We start from the raw sequence: 21,533 nt of genomic DNA, 5'->3' as shown, positions 1-21,533 counted from the left end.
ATCGATTGACATTGATTTCGGCGATGCAGTTCAGTATATCATCGCCGAGTTCATCCGGGTTTAACAATACAATATCAACAATCATCGACAAGGATACAATCGAACGGTTTATAATTAAAGCCGTTGATAGCAGTCTATTTAGGGCAAACATTACATGGTATGTGGAATTTGTAGCGAATCTAAGTAATTAAAAACACTAGTTCTTTTAAAATAAAAATGACCACCAAGGAAATTGAATCAGAGGTATCACCGACGTCACATCAATATCGATTCGATACCGCAAAAGAATTCTCCGCGAACTTGAAAACGCTTTCCGAACAATACCGTGCAAAAATAAAAAAATACCGCCGAAAAATAACCGCCATCGACGCGGTCGTGTACTCGGTGTCGGGTATAGTGGCCGGTACCGGTGTTATTTTATCCACGGTGACCACGATAGCCCCGATCGCTGTTCCAATCGCTGTCTCCGCGATGACAACAGTTGCTGGAGTCGCCAACGCAATCACTAGGAAGATATCATCGTGTTTTCAGAAAAAACTCAACGAGTATACAGTAAAACATCAAATAGTATCCGACGCATACTCGAAATTATCCGGGTTGATCTCGTTATCGATTGATAATTTGTTCGTATCCGATGTTGAATTCTCCACGATGGTCCAGTTATATAGCTCCGCGATGTCAAAAATCGAGGATTTTCAACTGGAAGCCGAAACCACCTGGTTGTTGAAATTAGACACTAAAGACAACAAATAATAATAATGTCGCTGAACCCCGAAGGGTTTCAATTACTTCAGCGGATCGCGGAGAACACCACTCCGGTACAAACAAATATGATATCAATAACGTCAACGAAACCCGAATTCAGTGTGAACTTCCCGTCGCCGGTTCCAGTGAAGGAAATAGCGCTGGCAAAATTGCGAGTATATCACAGTTGGCCTAATATTCGAGCGGACGCATTTAACGGACAACAACCTAATAACTCGCTGGTTTTTGCACGGAAAAATAAACCCGATGGGACCCCAGACTGGGAGGAGGTTACAATACCAACTGGGTCATACCAAATAGAGCAAATCAATAAAGAATTTCAACGCAGAATAAAATCGATCACAGGAAAGGAATCAAAAATCGCTATTACGGTTCATGAACCGACGTTATCGTCGACGATTGAAATAAGCACACCGGGGTATATGGTTGATATTTATAACAGTTCAATAAGAACCATACTAGGATGGCCTGAGAATCCACCCGCGGACACCCCCCCCATCAACTATCCTCAGACACGATAACGGAGATGGTGGTAGGCATATTGCTCCATACAACGTAAATATCGCATCAGTGATAGCGATCAATCTAGTGTGTGATGTTATCGAAGGGAGTTATCAGGTGGATACCAAGCAATCAAATCAAGCTCAACAGGGGTATATCCTTTATTCGTTTTCACCAACAGCCCCTCCGGGATTTTTAATCGTTGAGAGTCCGATTAATCCGGTCTATATGCGATGCCATGATCGGTTTTTAACGAGAATTAATTTTAGAATTACCGATCAGTCAAATAACCTAATTGATCTGCAAGAGGAGGAGTTAGTGATCACTCTGTTTGTAAGATCATAGCAGCAGAGGGGGCGATGACATCGACGCGGTCGTCGATGTGCTTACCGGACGCTGACGACGCTGGGGATCGGCGCGCAGAAGGTGTTAATTAAACCAAATGACGACGCGACGATCCCCCAACGACGTCGTCGTTTTTTTTTTACCAGGCGCTGACTACACCGGATCCGCTGAGTGCAGAAGTAATAATTAAGCAAAATAACGATTGGACAAAATGTCCGATTCGCCCCCTCTGCTGCTAATTCATATAAAAAATCTTACAAAAGGTTGTTCAATCCCAGCTTGCATCTTGTCTGAATTCAAACAGTCTTTTTAGCAATCTACAATCTGCATATCGCCCTTGCCACAGGACACAAATTATGTCTGCAAACAGATTACACTCCAGCCCAGTTGATCTATGTTGTGGTGTTGCACAGGGGTCTGTTCTTGGACCTGTTCTCTACACTCTATACACTCAGCTGCTCTCAAGTGTCATAGATCATCATCCAGTGTCTCACCAATTGTACACTGATGACACCCAAATATACAAATCTAGCCACCCAACTGAAGTTGATGCTACCATCCAAGGTGAAGAGATGTGCATTTCTGATGTGAAATCATGGATGACTTGTAACAAGCTGCAGATGAATGATGATAAAACTGAGGCCATTCTGATTACAACACAAAGACTTTCTCATTCACATCCTTTACCTCACACAATAAATATCAGCAACACCAACATTAAATTCACACAATCAGTACAAAACCTAGGTGTTACTCTGGACAGTACTCTCACATTGCACCAACATGTCATGAACATATGCAAGGCTGCATATCTTGAGCTGAGACGCATCAGCTCCATTCTCAGATATCTTTCAGTTGATGCCACTAAACCACTCGTGTGTTCATTACTACTTTCAAGACTGGACTATGGTAACTCAATTCTGTCTGGTTCATCTTAATATCTACTGCAGAGACTTCAAAAAGTTCAAAACATAGCTGCTTGGATCATACTTAGAGTACCACAATCAGAGCACACCTCCCCGCTGCTCTGTACCCAACACTGGCTATCCATTCGATCCAGAATCAAACACAACATTAGTTCTCTGTGCTACGTTTCACTGACAGACTCTAGTCCAACATACCTATCCGACCTCACCTATGTGTACACACAAGCAAGATACTTACACTCCTCTTCCGACAATCATATACTCATTATTCTCACTATGAAAACAAAGTCACATGGACAGCATTCTTTTGCATACCAGGGCCCAGCAACATGGAATGAATTGCCCACTGAACGTAGACACAAAGACGCGGTGATCCCATTCAAGAGTGCTCTCAAAACTACTTATTCTGACTACAAAAACAAACTTAATGACTTAATAATGTTAACTACCTTAAATATTCTCAGCATGTTTTTTATGTTTTCTAATTTCATGGTGTTTGTTTTTGTAATCATATCATTGTGTATGTTTTTATGTTGTCTAATGTTGCAAAGCGCTTAGAGCTTCTAAAGATTAGGCGCTATACAAAGTCCTCATTATTATTAATATTATATTTAGCTTGGATGAATATTTTTTAAATCAGTGGCCATAACTAAAAAATGGGATTTTGTTTTATGATCATAAAAGTAGGTTGGACACCATCCATGATGTACAATGCTGTCTGACATTTCTATGCACCTAAGGTTTCCATCTCAAATATCAAAGCAAAATGCATACCGAATTTGACAGATTGACGAAAATGAAAAAAGCAATGCTTACCATTTGAAAAGAGGCAATTGTCACTAGAATATTCTATTCAAAATGATATTAATTTTGGACACAGGGGATACCACCCCCATGTTTTCCTGACTCGTGATATGTCGGCCTATTCTGTGCACAGCTTTAAAAGATGTAATGTTTATCCATCGAGTAATTAGGTCAGGTTTATAGCTAGTTTACAAAATTCAATCTAGAATGCCAATAAATGACAAGATATATGTTTGCAAACTAAAGTGATCTTGAAAAAAGATTAGTAAAGTTTAACATTTTATAAAAAATAAGCTATTATGTGGAAAAGAAACAACAATGAAATAGGATGCAATGTGTTTACGTCTAGTTTTGGAAGGTACCGTCTCTAAGGTACCGTCATAATTGTACCGTAGTTTAATGGGTGGAAAGGCCATTGAAAGGTAAGGGCAGTGCGGAGACCATCGAGTATGTTCCAGAATAGCTGAATCTTTGTAGATAAATAGATCCATTCGTAACTTCAGTCCGCAAGCGAAACACTGTACTTCGTATCCCAATCCTGACTCGGGTGCGAAGTAGACAAATCCTGTTCTAGCTAAAACATACGAAGAAGGTAATCCTTCCCTATCCGTAGGCCATTTTTGAAACATGTCCAATCGACGGGCACAATCACAATAGTCAGGTAAGAAGACTGGAAAATGGTAGGGTTTGAACTTGGAGTTCTCGCTGAATTTCTCACTCGATTCTTGCTGTGGCGAAGTCATCCTTCTGGTGGGTGGCTATCCTCTTACAACCAATGTTTTATACCGACATGTCCATACGGCAAAGTAAAGTGGGTGGGAAGCCGCACTCGCTTCTGCTACACGATTTGATAGACTTTTTCCAAGGGTCGACTGACGATGTGGTGTGTGGGTAAACGTACAATCTTGTTGGGTTGATAGGTGGTCACTTTCTCTAGACTGCAAGGCTTCTTTCAATACGCCAAAGTTGACCACTCGACTGGTACGATAATTCAGAGTAAGTCCTTTCACTTTACACTTCGTGTGCACTTCTTGTTTGTCACAGTATTCGTAGCCATAATTTTTGGGACCACCACTGACGAAACTTAGAATCTTGTCATCGGGGTGCTCGTCTGTCCAGGCTCCTAAACGGTCTCCTTCGATGTCAGGGTGTTGTTGACTCGGGTGATCGATATAAATGCAACTGGCCACGTCAAAGTACAAGACACGTTCCCCTAACAGTTCTAAAGCTTCGTACAATTTTAAGCGAGCATGAGCTGTCATGTAAGCTGCAATGATGACATTTCCAAAGGGGTCATCTTCTACAAAGTTCAGATCTTCTTCGTAATTCACCAAGATCAAATCCTCACGAACGACGTCCACGTGTTTCATGAATTTGGCTTTGTTGTGAATCATCTGAAAGTAGCGGGAAGGTTCGGTCAAATACTCCGTCTTGGGTAAACACGGTCATTGTGCCATTTTACCCCACAAGCAATTTAACATCACTTTGGCAAACGATCGCCTGCCTTCGTTTTTCTCAATATGATCTAAAGTAATGCCTTCTTGTGCCCAGAATTTCTCTCTGAATGTCTTTTGGTCTTCGGGAGTGTGACACCAGGACAGATAGCCACTGGCTTCTTGCTTCAGTTTCAAAAAGGCATCCACGTAGTCTGCGAAAATGCCTTTCTCCGTGGGGTCACCCTTGTGGAATTATTGTGTCTTGGGAAAGTGGCAAATTTCGTACACTTCTAACAGTTGGTATCCCATGTTCAGAGCTTTGAACAATTCTACGCTGACCCATGTCCCCGTCAAGGCCCGTTCTTCCTGGGTGTGATGACAAGGTTGATCTTGGTTGCACGTTTCAGCACAAGTACGGCACAAAGGAAACATAAGTTTGCCTTGGCAATGGCGAGGTAAGACAGGATGGTATAGGTTCGTGGGCGGCAAAACTTTGCACTTGATCAAGCCTTCGTAGTGTCGCATGTTTTTTAGGTCGATGTGTTCGGTGAACAATTGTGGGTGCCCTGCAGGAAAGCAACAATATTTGCACACGTAGGGACACAGTGAACACACGTCCAAGTATTTGATTTCTTCTCCTTTCTCTTCATCAGCTTGGTACAGCAAACAGGTGGCATTGGTCCTTCCTCCGTACAAACTATCCCTCGGGTTCAGGGGGTCCATGAACTGGTAACTTTCCATGAGGCGTTTAAACTCGGGATCGGTGTTCAAACGGTGATCGTATTTGTGTTCCCACATTTCCACCACTTGGTATCCTTCCTGTTCTAACTTTAGGCGTCGCTGACAAATGGCCTGGTACAAGTCTTCCATGGTTCGTTGTAAGAACTGTTTTTTAGTGCCGCGGTCAGGGTAACAGACGGGACATCCGTGAAATAAGCAACCGTTAAACTCGTACATGATCTTGGGGTTTTCTAAGTCCCAGCCATCGACCGAATGCATTCCGATGATCTTTTCGCCCTGTCCGTTGCGGGCAGGCTGAATCCATTTGTCTTCCTTGTCGCACAAGTAATGCAACCAGCATGGGGCTTTGACCGAGTATTGACGTTTGACATAGTTGGTCGTTTGAGGACTGATGACAGCCACAGTGTTTTCAAGCATGAATCGTTGTCGGTAGACTAAGGAACACGCTTTGGCAATGGGGCAAGCTTCTTTCAAAGGATCAACCCCTCCGTGTTCCATGAACAGTTCTCGAAATTTTCCACAGCATCGCCGTAAAATGTCCACGTCGGAATGACGATACTTTAGCATTTCTTCCTGAAAGTCGAAAGGGTCGGAGGCGTGAGCCTGGTACCAAGCGTAGAAAGTTTCTCGTTCGGTACGCATGTTGTCAGGGTCGTAATAGTGAGCCTGAGGCAAATGGGGTAGAACGGCGTGTTGATTGGCTTCTGTATTGAAAAAGTGTGGAAAGTACCCTTTAGCCATTTCTGTCATTCCAAACATTTTAGGCATTCGACTCAAAGGCATGGCTAAGTAGCTCATGGAATCTTTAAACTGCACTTGTCCCACTTGCAAGAAAATGATTTTGGCTCCGTTCAAAGTGACTTTAGGACGCTCGGTGCCACGTTCCATATAGCATCTCAAAAGAAACTGTCCATCGTATCCGGAGAAATTATGAGTCTTTGGACAAGACTTGTTTTGGTAATGCGAAGGTTGTTGACCAATAAGGTCTTTCTGCATTGTCCGGTCCCTTGAGGAGGAGAGACGTGGGTCATGTCCAGTGTGGCTTTTCCATCAGTGATGTCAAACTGGTCATTAGATTGTTGCACGTGTTGAATCTTGTCCATGACTTTGGGAGTGGTCAATTCTGCAGGGCTGCTAAACTCGATCCAAACAGGGGATTTCAAGCCGTCATGTTGTATGGAAAGTCTCAAGCGATCATCTTCTTTGGGTTGACATTGTCGCTTGAGTGTGGTGAGCAAAGAATCCCACATGTCGGTGATGAAACCTTCTGCTTTCTCTAACTGTACTTCAGACTTGAAATCTTTAAACTTCACTGTGTATTTGTAAGCCGTAGTTCTAAATTTTCTAGAGGGACGCTTTTCCGTCTCTCGAATGTCATAGTACTATTCAGGGTTGACTAAGGGTGGTAAACTTTGTTTAGAGGGTTTGGATTCTGGTTCACTCATGTCCTCTTCAAAATCACTGGCATGAATTTGTACCAAGACTTCAGCCCTGGTACGAGGCGATAGATCACGTTTCTGCCTCTTACTTTCTTCTTCTTTCTTCTCAAATGAATTGGATCATTTCATCTCGATAGCAAAAGGTCAAATGACTAAAGTTTAAACACCATGGACTAATGTATAGTCATAGCAGACCAGCGTATATAAAGGGTATGTGTCTTGTCCTTTCACTATTCAGTTCACTCTCAAACTGAGCACAACGATGGAAGAGACTACCAAGATCGAACGTTTCATCAGAGCTTTGCGAGGGGTCATTAGAAAATTCTCTTCAGACCAGCCGACGGACTACTCTCCTTCCTTTCAAGATAAAAGTCAAGATACTTGCTATATCTGTCAGAAGAAAGGGCATTGGTCTTCAGAGTGTCCAGACCGTCAAAAAAGAAAAAAAAGGGGTTAGAAGAGACAAAAGTCAAGATACCTGTTATTATTGTCAAGAAAAAGGACATTGGTCACCAGACTGCCCACAAAAGAAACAAGAGGAGTCAGAAGAAGAGAGGGATTCTTCAGAGGAAGAGGAAGAAGAAGAGGAAGAAAACAGACAGGTGAAGAAAAAGAAACAGAAGAAGAAAAGAAGGGAATAAAGTGAGGAGGAAGAGGAGGAAAAGACTATGACGTGAAGAAATTAAAAAAACAGAGAGTGAACAATGAGACAGAATAAGTCTATGAACTTTTTAAAGTGCTCTGTTGTGAATTGTGAATTGTAAATATTTATAAAAGAATAAATTAATTATAAAAGGTAAGTGTCTTTGGGTTTTGATTTTAAAATAAGAACCTACACTCACGCACACTCATACACAGACAGGTACTATTGGGCAAAATGATTATTTTTAGTTATTGGCAATTGAAAGTCTATCTCTTTTCGAGAGACGTGGATGACCCTGAAAAGGGCCTTTTTTGGTGTAAGGGGTGAGTTTAAACAATCAACTTTAACTGTCTTAAGCCTTTGCCACGGCCAAGGCCTAATTCTGGACTGCGTACTGTTGATGATGATTTCGTTGAAATCACTAAGGGTGGTGCGGTAGGCGTAGTCACAGGGTTGGAGTGTTTAGCTTGGGAAGGTCGTATTCTCTTCAGCCGTAATAAAGAAGTCTGATACATTTGTTTCAGACTTCTTAACTCCGCTAAAATGTCTAACAGTACCGTGACCGTTTGATTTTGACACCCTTGTTTCTTTGCTGCTGCTTCTTCTTCTTCTTGTTTTTTTCTTACCTCTTCTTCTTGCTGCTGTTGCTGTAGGAGAAAAGCTTGTTCCGCTTCCTTTTGCTGTTGTATAAATTTCTCCAATTCTTCTTTCTGTCTCTGTCTAAAATTGTCCATGTGCGGTAATGAAGGATAAGGTGACGAAGGTTCAGGAACAAATTCTTGCAAGGTAAAAAAATCCACAAAATCCCAATTCACCTCTTCTGAAAGTAAGTCTGGGTTCCCTTGGGTAGTCTCCACCATCTGTGCACCCCAATTGATCGTTTTCTGAGTTTCCGTCATGTTGAAAAACTGTCGCTTAGATTGACTGCGCACAGGCGCTAGCGAATCTATATAGACTATGTGATGTCACAGACTGCTCTCTTCGGATTGGACGTGGGCTGACTGAATTTTGTAACGCGTGTTTGGATTCGTCAACAAACTCAATCCGTTTCAATCCTTCCTCTCCCTATAAATAAGTACAGTTCACTGCATTCCTTCACCTGTTACTCAGCACCCCAACATGTGGACCGACGTACAATCTTCAACGCTTGTGTCTTCGATGATGTTCCGGACGGACATACCAATGTATGTTCGATCCAACTGGACAGTTATCCACAGGACAGACACCAGCCTGTGGATGCGAAGAATCTTATGTGGAGCATCAAGGATACCTCAAAAGAGTCTTAATCTATGGTCCTGCAGTCAGGCGCAGCCTAAGGTCAAGAAGAAGATATCACAGATGCCCTTTATGTTAAGGGTATATTAACATAAAACCAAAGGCCCTTTTCAGGGCCATTCCTATCTCTCGAAAAGATCTTGACTTTCAATTGCCTACCCCTTTTTTTATTTTTTTGTTTAAAAAAATAATAAAAAAATAGAGACCCCTCCCTGTTTCAATTTTCGCCTGTTCCATTTTCATAGACCCATCAGGTCGGGACCTTATTAAAATAGGGTCCCGACCCTGTTCCATTTCCCCTAGTCCCATGACAGTCCCACGATTTATTCCCCATGTTCAATTTCCCTTGTCCCTAGAGTGACTAGTTTTTTTTCTTTCTCCCATGTTAAATTCCCCTTGTCCCTAGAATGGATATTTTTTTTTCTCCCATGTTAAATTACATAGTCCCCAGAGTGGATATACCCTTTTTGACATGGAAGTTCCCTAGTCCCTAGACCGTCCCTATTCACTACTACCATTGTCATTACCAGCCTGAAACCCAATTTAATGCCATTTGTATAAATTCATTTCAAATAAATAATTGAAGTGTAAAGTCAAGCAAGTATTCTGTTTGCAGATTTTACATTTTAGATATTATAGTAAAGTCATATTTTCTCTTGTTTAGTAAACTTTATTGCAACTGGTTCCAAAATAGTAAATCTTATTTAATGTTCATTCACCAGAATAGGTATTAATACAATCCCGAATTAACTGTATGGTACTAAAATATACCCTGATCTTGTGTGAGATTGTAATATACAGAACTATACCTCAAGACAACAATAATATATTGAATTTATATTATATCAAGACTGTCATGGTTATGAACTCCAACTTTATTCAGGTTTTTTCATAATAAATGATCATCTTGTGCTATGGTTGAAAAGAAATCAAAGTTCAGTTTAACTCCATTCTCTCCACATTTGTCAGTTGTTAAGAGGCATACTCATCCTCAGTGTTATAGTAAAATGTAATCTTATTTGGATCAATCTTGGTGGTGTAATATATGAATGGTGAATGGAGAAAGAATATTATCATCCAGATTAAAATATGTTTTATTCAGACTCTACTAAAATTTTTAGTTGGATATGGGTTACGGAGCCTGATGTGTACGAACAAAGCAATGTGTACCATGACCTTTTTAATTTAACATTTTAAACTCCTGCAGAAGAAAGAGATTTTTTAGATCCATTAAACTGTATTAACAAAAACATTTCTTCAGTATGATTTTCCTTTACTTAGTATTGACAAAACTCATATTTTAAAGTTGTTGTTTTTTTGTGTTTGGTTTGGCCTTTTATGGTAAACCAACACAAGTAAGTTATTTAGTGCCAAGGCACTTTAAGTATAGTGCCTTGCCCAAGGACACACCATGGTAGCTAACCCAGTTTGGTCTGATGGTAGAATTTGAACCTACCTTATTTCACAGGTCCATAAAGCTAACCACTGAGCCACTACAGCTCCCCATCTTATAGTGGAATGCTGGTATACTTTATGATCAAGAAGGATGGGTTGGGGTATGCATGTTGCATCTGAAAAAAGTGATGGAATTTTTGTTTACATAATATTTTAGTCATACAATATGAATCATTTTCTATAGATTTAAGATGTATCAGATCAAGTTAAGAAAAATCATATATTCTGTTTCCTGGGAATGTACTAAAATGCACTGTTATTGTTTGATTTTTTGGTAGCAAGCTTACTTGGTATTTTTTTCTTTTTAACTTGAATACCTAATTTGTTAACATCCTATTCTAAATCTTCATAGTTCTGTCTATTAAGTGACAACTGTTGATACATGTAGGGAAGTTTCTATCTTTTGATTTTTGTGATTCTGGAAGTTGCAGTATTTGTTGTTGTATTATTAACCATTTCAGTAATTTAATGAATGCAGAGTATACTGCTCTATAAATGAAATTTAAGGGAAAATAATGTAAAAGTATGTTTCACTGCAAATATAAATTGTTTAAAATAATATATCATTTATCATATGACTATTCAATTGTGGTAACTAGTATTCCATCCAATATCTATATATTAAAATATGTCTTTTCATACAGCTGGTGATCATTTAGATACAAGTCCAATTGAACATAATCAAATTATCAATGCAGGTGTTTTTATTAGTAGTAGTATTGCAAGTATAAGTGTTAGTATTAAGATTTCATATACAGGTATGATAAGTGTATCATAATGTTTAAATGATGCTCCTTGTTACAACATACAATATGTTCACTGAAACAAATGGTTCACTGGTAAATTGGCAGCAAAGGTCTTCACTGAATTATGTTGCATAAACTATTTTACAATAAAACATATATGATGCATCTCAATTATGATGAATGTGAGGAGGAGGATTAATAATAATGCAATTTAAGTTATCTTCATAACATAAGTTCTAGCAGATGTGTAATTTTTATGTGGTTCATCATCAGTTTGAAACTGGTCTATGATTTCTGGATCTGGACATATCTGGTCCCCTGCTGTTGTGCTGCTATGGTCTTTACAGTTCATTAGGATATCAGTTACACTTGGTTTACATTTAGAACCCCATGGGATAGAATGCCCAGTTTGAAACTGAGAGATTGGTTAATTATCCATAATATAACTCCTGCAGTTATTATTAGGTTTGATATCAAGGTCTTTTTTTAAAAGCTTTTCAACTCAGGTTCTGTTCTACCAAACAGATAAATAAAGTCAAATTCAAGGCTTTCAGATTTGTCCAGTTTGTTTCATGTGTTGCGGCAGACAGACTGTATATTGCCACTGTACCATATAAATATCAGTGCTTAGTCTCTCTCAGTTGCTGTGGTTTGATTAGTTACAAGTGTCATCACATGTGACTAATTATTGACCAATGTAATGAAACTTGTATAATTAGAAGGCTGGACATAGTACACAATTAATTTTACTATATGTTCTCTACATTTGTTTCTCAGAACTGACCTTTCCACTGTGTGACAATCAATGCAAATCATATATTAATCTAAAATACCTTCAAAGATGACGTCACGGTGAAGTTCTTGTCAAAGGTTGACCTGCTCTTTTTTTAGATCATTGACTGTCAACATAACAGCATGTAACCAGAACACGTATTTCACTTCCGGATCATCACCAAGGCCTTATTACTCACTGTGCACTGTCGCCAAAATACATACAGACAACAACACCCTGAGCTCATATTATCAAGAATAAACAGTTACCTTTAAATCCCTACCAAAAATGCATAAATAAAACTCTTCTATCACCACCAAAATGAGAGAAGAAAAATTTTTCTAAAAATAGACTAGAACTACATTCGTGGGTACTGAACTGGAAGTATTAATTGTGATGTAATTCCTGACAGGCTCCATGTTTTACGCCAATTTTAGTCAAACTTTTATATTTGCATGCTATACCTATTTCAACTTTATACATGAAGTTTTTTTGAATTTCCTTGCAAGGAAAACATGTGACACCTGTCAGAAAGTATGTAGTGCTGGTGTTCCACAGGGTGCAAGTTCTGGTCCAAGTGCTCTTGAGAAACCAAAATTAAATTTGCTACATCTTCCTTAATTATAGGAATTTTTCAATGCAGTAAAAACCTAATTGTGATACAAGATAAGCCCTGTCTGAAAATATGTTTCAAAGTTACAAATGTTGATAAATTCAGTTTTAATGGCAAATTAAATAAACATTTAAATTTTAAAAACTAAATTTTATTGAAAACTTAAATTTTCATACAAGTTTTAAAACACAGTTTGACAAATTTTAGACAGAAAAATTGACTAATGAATGATATTTAAACAAATGGTAGTTTGGGTCTATATAACTGATAACATTTTCCCCAGGGGTAGTGAAGCATCATAGCTCATAGTGATTTTGGCAGCAAACCGCAATATGCCTGTCCAGATGCATATAGGTGTACACACTAAAGAAACACTGACAGGTGCTATGTTCCACATTTATTGTGTCAGGTACTTAGGCAGTTGTTTCCATAACTAATAGCACATTCAGATTTAAAGTTCTAATGGGACCACTACCATGTTTTATAGCAAAAATGCATTCCATTTCAATGTCGATAACAACAAAAGGTGGCAATGGGATAGGAAAATAGTTTCTAGGGAGGTTCTACTTTACTGAAAAATGGTGCTGATCTCTCTCATGAAAACCTAAGCCATGTCTTTGAGGTGCCATATATCAGTGTGGTGATATGAACTAATCTTGGTCACTTATGGCAGTACACTGCACATGCCCTTATGAAACCATGCTATTATCACCAGACTACTCAGGAGAGCTTCCAAGCTGATCCAACTCTAACACTTTGTTCCAGATACCAGGCTAGACCTGAAAAGATACAATATGTTTCACTTAATTCTAGAAAACAGTAAGATCTATGTAAATTAAGTTAAAATGTGTTAGATATGGTGATTTCAAATTAACATTAAGGTTGCAAGCATGGGGGAAAATATTAAACTTGACAGAGTGACACTCAGAAATGTGAAGCAATGGCCATGTATTAAAGTGTTAAATTCATCCTAAAAGTATATGAGGTTTCTAGAAGCACATTTAGCCATTTACAAGTTAAATAACTAATCAGGTAGACTATGTATCATAAAGTTTAAGGCAATGTTGGGGTGGTGAGGTTTGATCATTGGTGTAAACATTATTGCATACCAGTATACAGGGAAGTCAAGTGACAATGTACTAAATTAGAATGTATTACTATAAGCATTCTTATTCATGAGGGAAATAACAATTTTGGATATTGCAAGTGAATACAGCCAAATGTGGTCATACAAATCAACTATAAGCACCAATAAATCATATATCATCAGCTAAATGTGAAATTCTCATCCCCAAAACTTGTAAACAAGGATGGAAATTTGCATATGTGGGACATATACAATGTACTTGTTAAGATCAAATGTGCAAACATAATTCAAATGATCTATTTGAACATTTATATGGTATTTTGAAGAGTGTTGGTTACCAATTATTAAGCTCATTGATTGAGTGGAATCAGATATCAGCTGATGTTTCAATACCGCACTCTGTCAAAGTACTAAATTGAAATATGTTACCATACATAGGCATATTCATGATGAAAATAACATTTTGGGATATTTTCAGTGCACATAGCCATAAATGTGCTTTACAGGTTCACTATAGGTACAATGTCAGCCTATATGATGTACTGAATGTGAACTTTTGATCCCAAACATTCTAAAATGGATGGATATTTGTACATGTGGGATATGTAACCATGCACAAAGTTAAATTCAAATAATTTGTTTGAATGCTTCTTATGTAATCTTTAGAGTGTCAGTTAACAAATAGTAATTAATAATGCATAAAGCAAGATGGATCATTAGAATTCCCATAACATCATATAGGCCACAATACCGCACTACACCAATAATATCTTAACCTAACTGAACAATGAAATGGAATGCATTTTGTATTCAACTTACATCATTTTGCTTTTTTCTTACATCCAAGGGTAAATATACCTGGGGGAAGCATATTTTATCCCTTTGACCAGTATTTCATTCTCAGACAGCTTAAAATGATTTAGTAGAGAACTTGAGTAGGTTCTAGTATAAAGTTTTCATCGCTGTCCTCTCACTAAATACCTTATAACTATGTTTATAAAGAATTACTGAAGGCTATACAAGCAGACGTTTGTTACTCAGGAAGTGACCCCATCGTAAACACATAAATTAACTGATTGGACCCCTAATAAATAGTCTGAATGGCCAATACAAATTATAATTTTGTCTTCATTTATTTTTAATGAAGGTCTCATTTTGACTACAAAGATATTTTCTCTGACAAAATGTGACAAAAATCCAACATTGGAGCTTTTATATGGTGTAGGAATACATACATGCTGATAACATTTAATATGATTCCCAAAAATATTATATATGTGCATTTTAGGGTTTTTTTAATTTTTTTTTTTATTTTTTTTTAAATTTTATTAAAATTTTTAAAATAAAAATTAATTTTTTACTTTTAATTTCATTTTTATATTTTAACAGTCAATATACATGACATATTAAAATTTTATGTGTCTATCATTAATAATAAAGATTTTATACCAATTTAAACTTTGCTCCAATACTGCCCTGACAGGACATAGTACACAATTAATTTTACTATATGTTCTCTACATTTGTTTCTCAGTACTGACCTTTCCACTGTGTGACAATCAATGCAAATCATATATTAATCTAAAATACCTTCAAAGATGACTTCACGGTGAAGTTCTTGTCAAAGGTTGACCTGCTCTTTTTTTAGATCATTGACTGTCAACATAACAGCATGTAACCAGAACACGTATTTCACTTCCGGATCATCACCAAGGCCTTATTACTCACTGTGCACTGTCGCCAAAATACATACAGACAACAACACCCTGAGCTCATATTATCAAGAATAAACAGTTACCTTTAAATCCCTACCAAAAATGCATAAATAAAACTCTTCTATCACCACCAAAATGAGAGAGGAAAAAATATTCTGAAAATAGACTAGAACTACATTCGTGGGTACTGAACTGGAAGTATTAATTGTGATGTAATTCCTGGCTGTATTTAAAAACTCTAAAGATCTTAAATGTGTGCTAGAGGGTAGGGTTAGCAGTTATACTCCCAATTATGTTTGTGATGAGCAAAAGCAGCTGCACAAATTTGAGCTTTTAGTTTGGTTCTGGTAGCGTCAAAGGATGCAGGTACATTTTACATTCATTTTTTACTAGAAATAGCTGTTTTCAATATTTTTCTGTGACAAGGCAACTAAAAGAATCAGTATGTGCCTTATGCATGAATAAAGTTCACTAGTACTATAACAAATTAGCATACTTTTCATCACCCCTCTACCATCAAGATTTTTTTATATTTACCTCTGCAGCAGACACAAATAAAAGTCGGCAGCTCATTTGCAGACTAAGTTACGCATATGATCTCCAATGCTCATCTAACTGTGACAGGCAGTCACCAACAAGCCAACCTATTTCCATGCCTAACTCAAAGTAAATCTGAACCACATTATAGATTTAGCTTATGTGTAAATTTATAAATGCTAGGCTTGTGATAATTAGGTTCATGCCTTCTACCTTAAAAATTAGAGGGATGTCAAAATACGAAACTATCCAGTGAGACCTATGATGTTAATTTTAATCCCTATGGGATTTGTGACATAAAAAACCCAAATGCTTTATGTATTAAAAGGTAACTAATGGGGGCAGGATCTGCAGTGAATCAATGGTTAGTATGCTAGACTCCTGATAACAATGTTTGTGTTACAATCCTGTTATCAAGTCAACCAGGTTACCTACTGCAATGTACCCTTGCCTTACTCCAATTCCCTCAGTACTCAGTAAACAACTAGTGTTGCTGTACACAACAAAACCAGTCCATATTGATTTTACATATTTTACTAAATCCTGACAAAAATAATTCTCTAAATAAAGAATGATTAATATGTGATGGTCTCGCATGTAATCAAACTCTTCCAAGCTTTTAATGATATGAACCGATTTATCAATGTTTATCAAATTTGCATGAAAAACTATTTCTTATTTGTCATAAAATATGTTCAATGTTTTGATCATATGAGCATTTCTGCTACATTAGATCAAAATAATATTTTTGTCAGAAATAGAGCCCTTATAGTATTTGCAAGGTCAACCAATCAGATGCAGAATTTGAGTTTAATATGAATGAATATTTTTTTTTACAAAACTGCTCTTTTGCTATATCTTGATGAGATAAATCTATTCACCAAGTCTGATAAAATTAATGAGAAATAGTTTTAAGAGCAGTAGCAAGAATGGCTAGTGAGATGTAGAACCACCACATTATATGCATAGATTGTGCTTATAGCCTCAGACATACAAGCAAATAATTAAACAAGTCAGATCTAAATTGGATCATAAACACTGTTGTGCAAATCATAAGAAACTCTGCCAATCAGATGCAAGGTCACTTCACTACCATACCTTTATCACACTCATAATAAGCATCATTGTGAAACTTGACTATATAAGCCCAATGGCCAAGCATGATCAAACTTGAATCAGCAGTAGTGGTTATAAGCTCATGTATTTGTATGCATCTTCACTTCTTCAATCTAGATCTCATTTATATAAGCATGTATTCTAAGTTTAGTAAAAACTGCACTACATGTATAAATATTGCATGCGGTGGTAACATACTCAGATGAAAGATCACCTTATTATTATGAATGGTTAACACTTATCAAACTTCAAAGACAACTTAATGATTTTAGCCTATATTGTGGAAGTATGGCTTTTAGGCTGGTTAAAAAACTCAACTAATCTTATACATGATCACATGTATATACTTGGATTTTGCTCATTATTAGATTTATCCAAGATGTTGATTTAAGCCCAAAACCAAGTTTTATATAAACAAATTGATCAGAACTATGGACTCCAAAGTAACTAATTTCTTACTGTTGAAAGACAGAAGGGGATGTGAAATAAATAACATACTCTGGACCATTACATAAACCCACTTAGCCTTTTGACCAGTTGAGATAAAATATCAACAATATGTTAAATAAGATTGATAAATTATGTTTTCTCACATTACTTCTAGCCCTTTTCAACATGGATGGTATTTTTCTTCCACATATGTCAGCTCTTAATTAGTGGCCCTTTCCCATCATGAATGTTGTAGGTGAAACTCTCAGAATTAGGCTTTTTAATTTATATCTGTAGAAGAAAAAAAAAACTATTGGTCTGCATATATCAATGTCACCATTTATGTATTAGATTAAAATACCATATGTGTGTGTGTGTGTGTGTGTGTGTGTGTGTGTGTTAATTTTAGAACTTAAGCAAACTTGTCTCCATGTGTTTATTTTAAAACTGATGATGATAACACATAACAGGTTCAATGGATAAAATGTTATTTCTTACTTCTTACAACTGCTCATTATATCTGAATTTACATTCAATGTTTGTTTTAATTAACATATTTGGGATAATGGGCAAATTATTTATTTTGTAGTTTATCTTTATATCATTTACCAGTCTTTTATCATTCAAATATGTAAAATATAGTACCATTATACTGACTTCATATTCTATATGATATCCCAGCAATACATATTAAGCAGATAAGTGCAAATAAAAATTTTCAGAATGTAACATTTACTCCAAGCTCAAAGAAGATCAGCAAAAGATAATATCCAAGAAATTACCAAACAAAAAGCGAAGTTAACGCAGTTACCTTTATTATGATGTCTCCAACACCAACGGTACTGTACAGCTACGTCTTCTGAGTTTTACCGTCATCTTGTCTTTCAAACCAGAATTAATTTATTGAGTTCTTACAAAATGAAGAAACTTTTAAATACTATAATTTAAGCAGCTTCTTTACATACCATCAGATAAATTATGGCACAGTGTTATGTCTGTCAGCAAAACGCAACTTCACATTTGGACGGCGCGCTGTGTGGGCATCGCCGACACAGCAACTGACATGAATTCTCTATTAGCAGACAATGATTCGGAATAAATCCTTCGAAAATCTAACATTCTCGATTTTTCATAGTTCCACTTTTCATTGTTGCATCTGTTTGATTGTACAATTGCTAATGATGTTCAATGAATCAACTTCAATTCATCTGCTGTCTGAAATCCCGGTTCAGTTGGTATTTTCTTCCGCGCATGATGCCGTGTAAATAAAAGATACGGTCGACATTCAAAGTGGTTTAGGTTAATTTATTATTTTTCTGTATTAAGGTCATTTGCAGAAAGTGTTTCGCTAGGGTGAGAAAAAAAATATAACAAAAAGAAAACTTTCTTTTCCAACGCTAATACTGTATATATTTCAATATGTGATTGATGCTATAAATAAAAAAAAAAAATGATAATAAAGCATTTCAGCCCGTGGCTTCGGCACGGCACTCGTTTTTGTGGGTTTTTTAAAATGTTGTTAGTGTTGTTTTGGGGTTGTTTTTTGTGTGTGTACCACACTAAAAAACATACCAGGTATTAGGCCTAACGTAGGAAAAGAAATTATCCTCTATTTATTACTATTCTTACTGTCAAATGACGCAAAAGTGATCAAATTGCTATTAAGATTTTGTTTTGTATAACACTTACCGCTCGTTTTCCTCGAGATAAAGCAGCCACTTCAAAATGATTATAAAATCTGTGACAGATGAAAAACGTAGTTTAAATAATTCGTAATCGCCTGCCTTAAAATACTGTAGGAATTTGCTAATGTATTTCATGGCCCTCGTTTGAATAGATACCAACGATCATGTATATCGACCAACATTTGTATATTCCTGCCCACAATCATGTATTTTGTATTAAACCGTATATTACACGAGCGCTCTGTGGCAAACTCGGGGGGGGGGGGGGGGGGTCTCTATTATACCCAGAGGCGTAGCTATGATATTTTGCGCCCGGGGACGAACTATACAATTGGCGCCCCAGCCCCCTCCCCGTTTAATCACATTTTTGAATATTACCCTTGTTTACTTATTATAATGTAACGTTGTAAGCCTCATTTTGGCGCCCCTGTACCTTGGCGCCCGGGGACATATGTACTCCCCTCCCCCCCCCCCCCAGCTACGCCTCTGATTATACCTGCTGTATCAGTTGAGAAATATATTGAACAGATCAGGCCCCAATACTCTCGCTCTGAAAAAAACATTAAAATAATTATATGCAGAATATCGGTAGGTCTCCCTCTTGCCGAAAATGTCAGCACCGTATATATTTTGCAAGTAATGTAATGGGTATAATAACACACACACACACACACACACACACACTTGTTTGGGAGTGGGCTGGGGGCAACGGACAGATGCCCCCATTTCCCAAAAAAAATAAAAAGTATGTTATATTAGTAGTGAATGGGGATCTTATAGGGTCTATGGGACTTATCATTAAAAATACCCTTGGGACAATATAGGGTCTATGTAAATTTAACATGGAGAAAAATCGTGGGACAATATAGGGTCTATGGGAATTAACATGGACAAAAACCCTGGGACAATATAGGGTCTATGGGAATTAACATGGCCAAAAACCCTGGGACAATATAGGGTCTATGTAAATTTAACATGGCCAAAAACCCTTGGGACTGTATAGGGTCTATGTAAAATTGAAACAGGGAGGGTCTGTATTTTAAAAATAAAATAAAAACAAAATAAAAAAGGGGTAGGCAATGGAAAGGCTATCTCTTTTCGAGAAATATGGGGGCCCTGAAAAGGGCCTTTGGGTTTTCTTCTTCTTCTTCTAATTTCTTCTTTTTCTCCACCAAGTTCTTATTTTATCTCCTACACTCTATTTCTTCTTTTTTTTCTCCTCCTCTTCTTTCTTCTCTTCCTCTTCTTTCTTCTCTTCCTCCTACTCTTCTTTCTTCCTCTTCTCATTTTCTTCTTCTTTTTCAATTTTTTCGTTCCATTTTGTGACGATCGTCGATAAATACCTATGTATCTATAATCAGCTGAAATTCCTATGAAATCCCACTATCTATTTATAGCTCCAACTTGTGGGTTTTTCCTTTGGAAAATCCCACTATCTTTTTATAGCCTCAGCTTGAGTGATGTTCCTGTTTATGAATTCTAGTATATATGTATAGCTACAAAGTGTGGAAATTCCCAAGTCGATATTTATAGTCTCGAAATTTCCAGCGTCAGTGACGTCACTGTACTGAACACTAGGGATAAATATCAACAGTGTTGCAAGTGGCTGACCTGAATGCACGCTACTGCAGGTAGGTAGGTAGAGTGTATCTGATAGGGATAAAGTGAGTTTTATACGGACAAACAGAGACCAATACACACACCCACACAACGTACGCGCGCAGACACACACACACACACACACACACACACACACACATACACACACACACACACACACACATACAGAGGGAAGAGGAAAAAACAAACCCCAAATATACTATCAATACAGAAGGGAGATGATACAAACCCCTAATAAACTATCCACACAAACGTACGTGAACGCATACAAACCCCAAATATACTATCAACACAGAAGGGAGATGATACAAACCCCAAATAAACTATCCACACAAACGTACGCGAACGCATACAAACCCCAAATAGACTATCAACACAGAAGGGAGATGATACAAACCCCAAATAAACTATCCACACAAACGTACGCGAACGCATACAAACCCCAAATATCCTATCAACACAGAAGGGAGATGATACAAACCCCAAATAAACTATCCACACAAACGTACGCGAACGCATACAAACCCCAAATATACTATCAACACAGAGTGAAGAAGTAAAAGTTGTTTGAAAGCACCTAAGCCCTCACCTGCAATGACCAACTCTGCCAAACACCTACACCCCACCCCACCCCCCACTCCCAATACTACAAAACCCATTTAACCCGTTATTTTATGGCATCAGTGTGTGATTTAGGAAACATCAAGACACAAAATAATGGAGGAATAGACTGACTATTGTTTACCGACTTGCATGCCTAAAGAGCGTGCGTGAAGGAAAACATCCTTCCATTTCAATTCTAACTAAAACATGATCCAGAGGGATAGAGATAGGTGAAAGGGCACAATTTCATAAAGTGTGAGTAGAAAACAAAACACGCCAT

General features: G+C 37.4%; 1 long non-coding RNA gene across 8 annotated transcripts in view; it reads right to left on the bottom strand.

The window, feature by feature from the left end:
* Positions 1-19,205, bottom strand: part of LOC149805603 (uncharacterized) — a 35,691-nt gene extending 16,486 nt beyond the window's left edge. For 3 of the 8 annotated variants that reach the window (XR_016419708.1, XR_016419712.1, XR_016419710.1), the window contains exons 1-3: positions 18,157-19,203; positions 17,510-17,636; positions 10,332-13,240 (exon numbers count right to left, since the gene is read on the bottom strand). This is a non-coding gene — a long non-coding RNA (uncharacterized LOC149805603). Of the gene's footprint in view, positions 1-10,331; positions 13,241-17,509; positions 17,637-18,156 lie in introns of all 8 variants that reach the window. The other 5 variants (XR_016419711.1, XR_016419714.1, XR_016419707.1 and 2 more) reach the window with 5 other exon arrangements.
* Between the last annotated feature and the right edge of the window lie 2,328 nt (positions 19,206-21,533).

The sequence above is a fragment of the Sinohyriopsis cumingii genome, chromosome 2, assembly GCF_028554795.1.
Source record: "Sinohyriopsis cumingii isolate HCF-2022 chromosome 2, ASM2855479v2, whole genome shotgun sequence".
NCBI classification, from domain to species: Eukaryota; Metazoa; Mollusca; class Bivalvia; order Unionida; family Unionidae; genus Sinohyriopsis; species Sinohyriopsis cumingii.
This window is presented reverse-complemented; position numbering and strand designations above follow the sequence as displayed.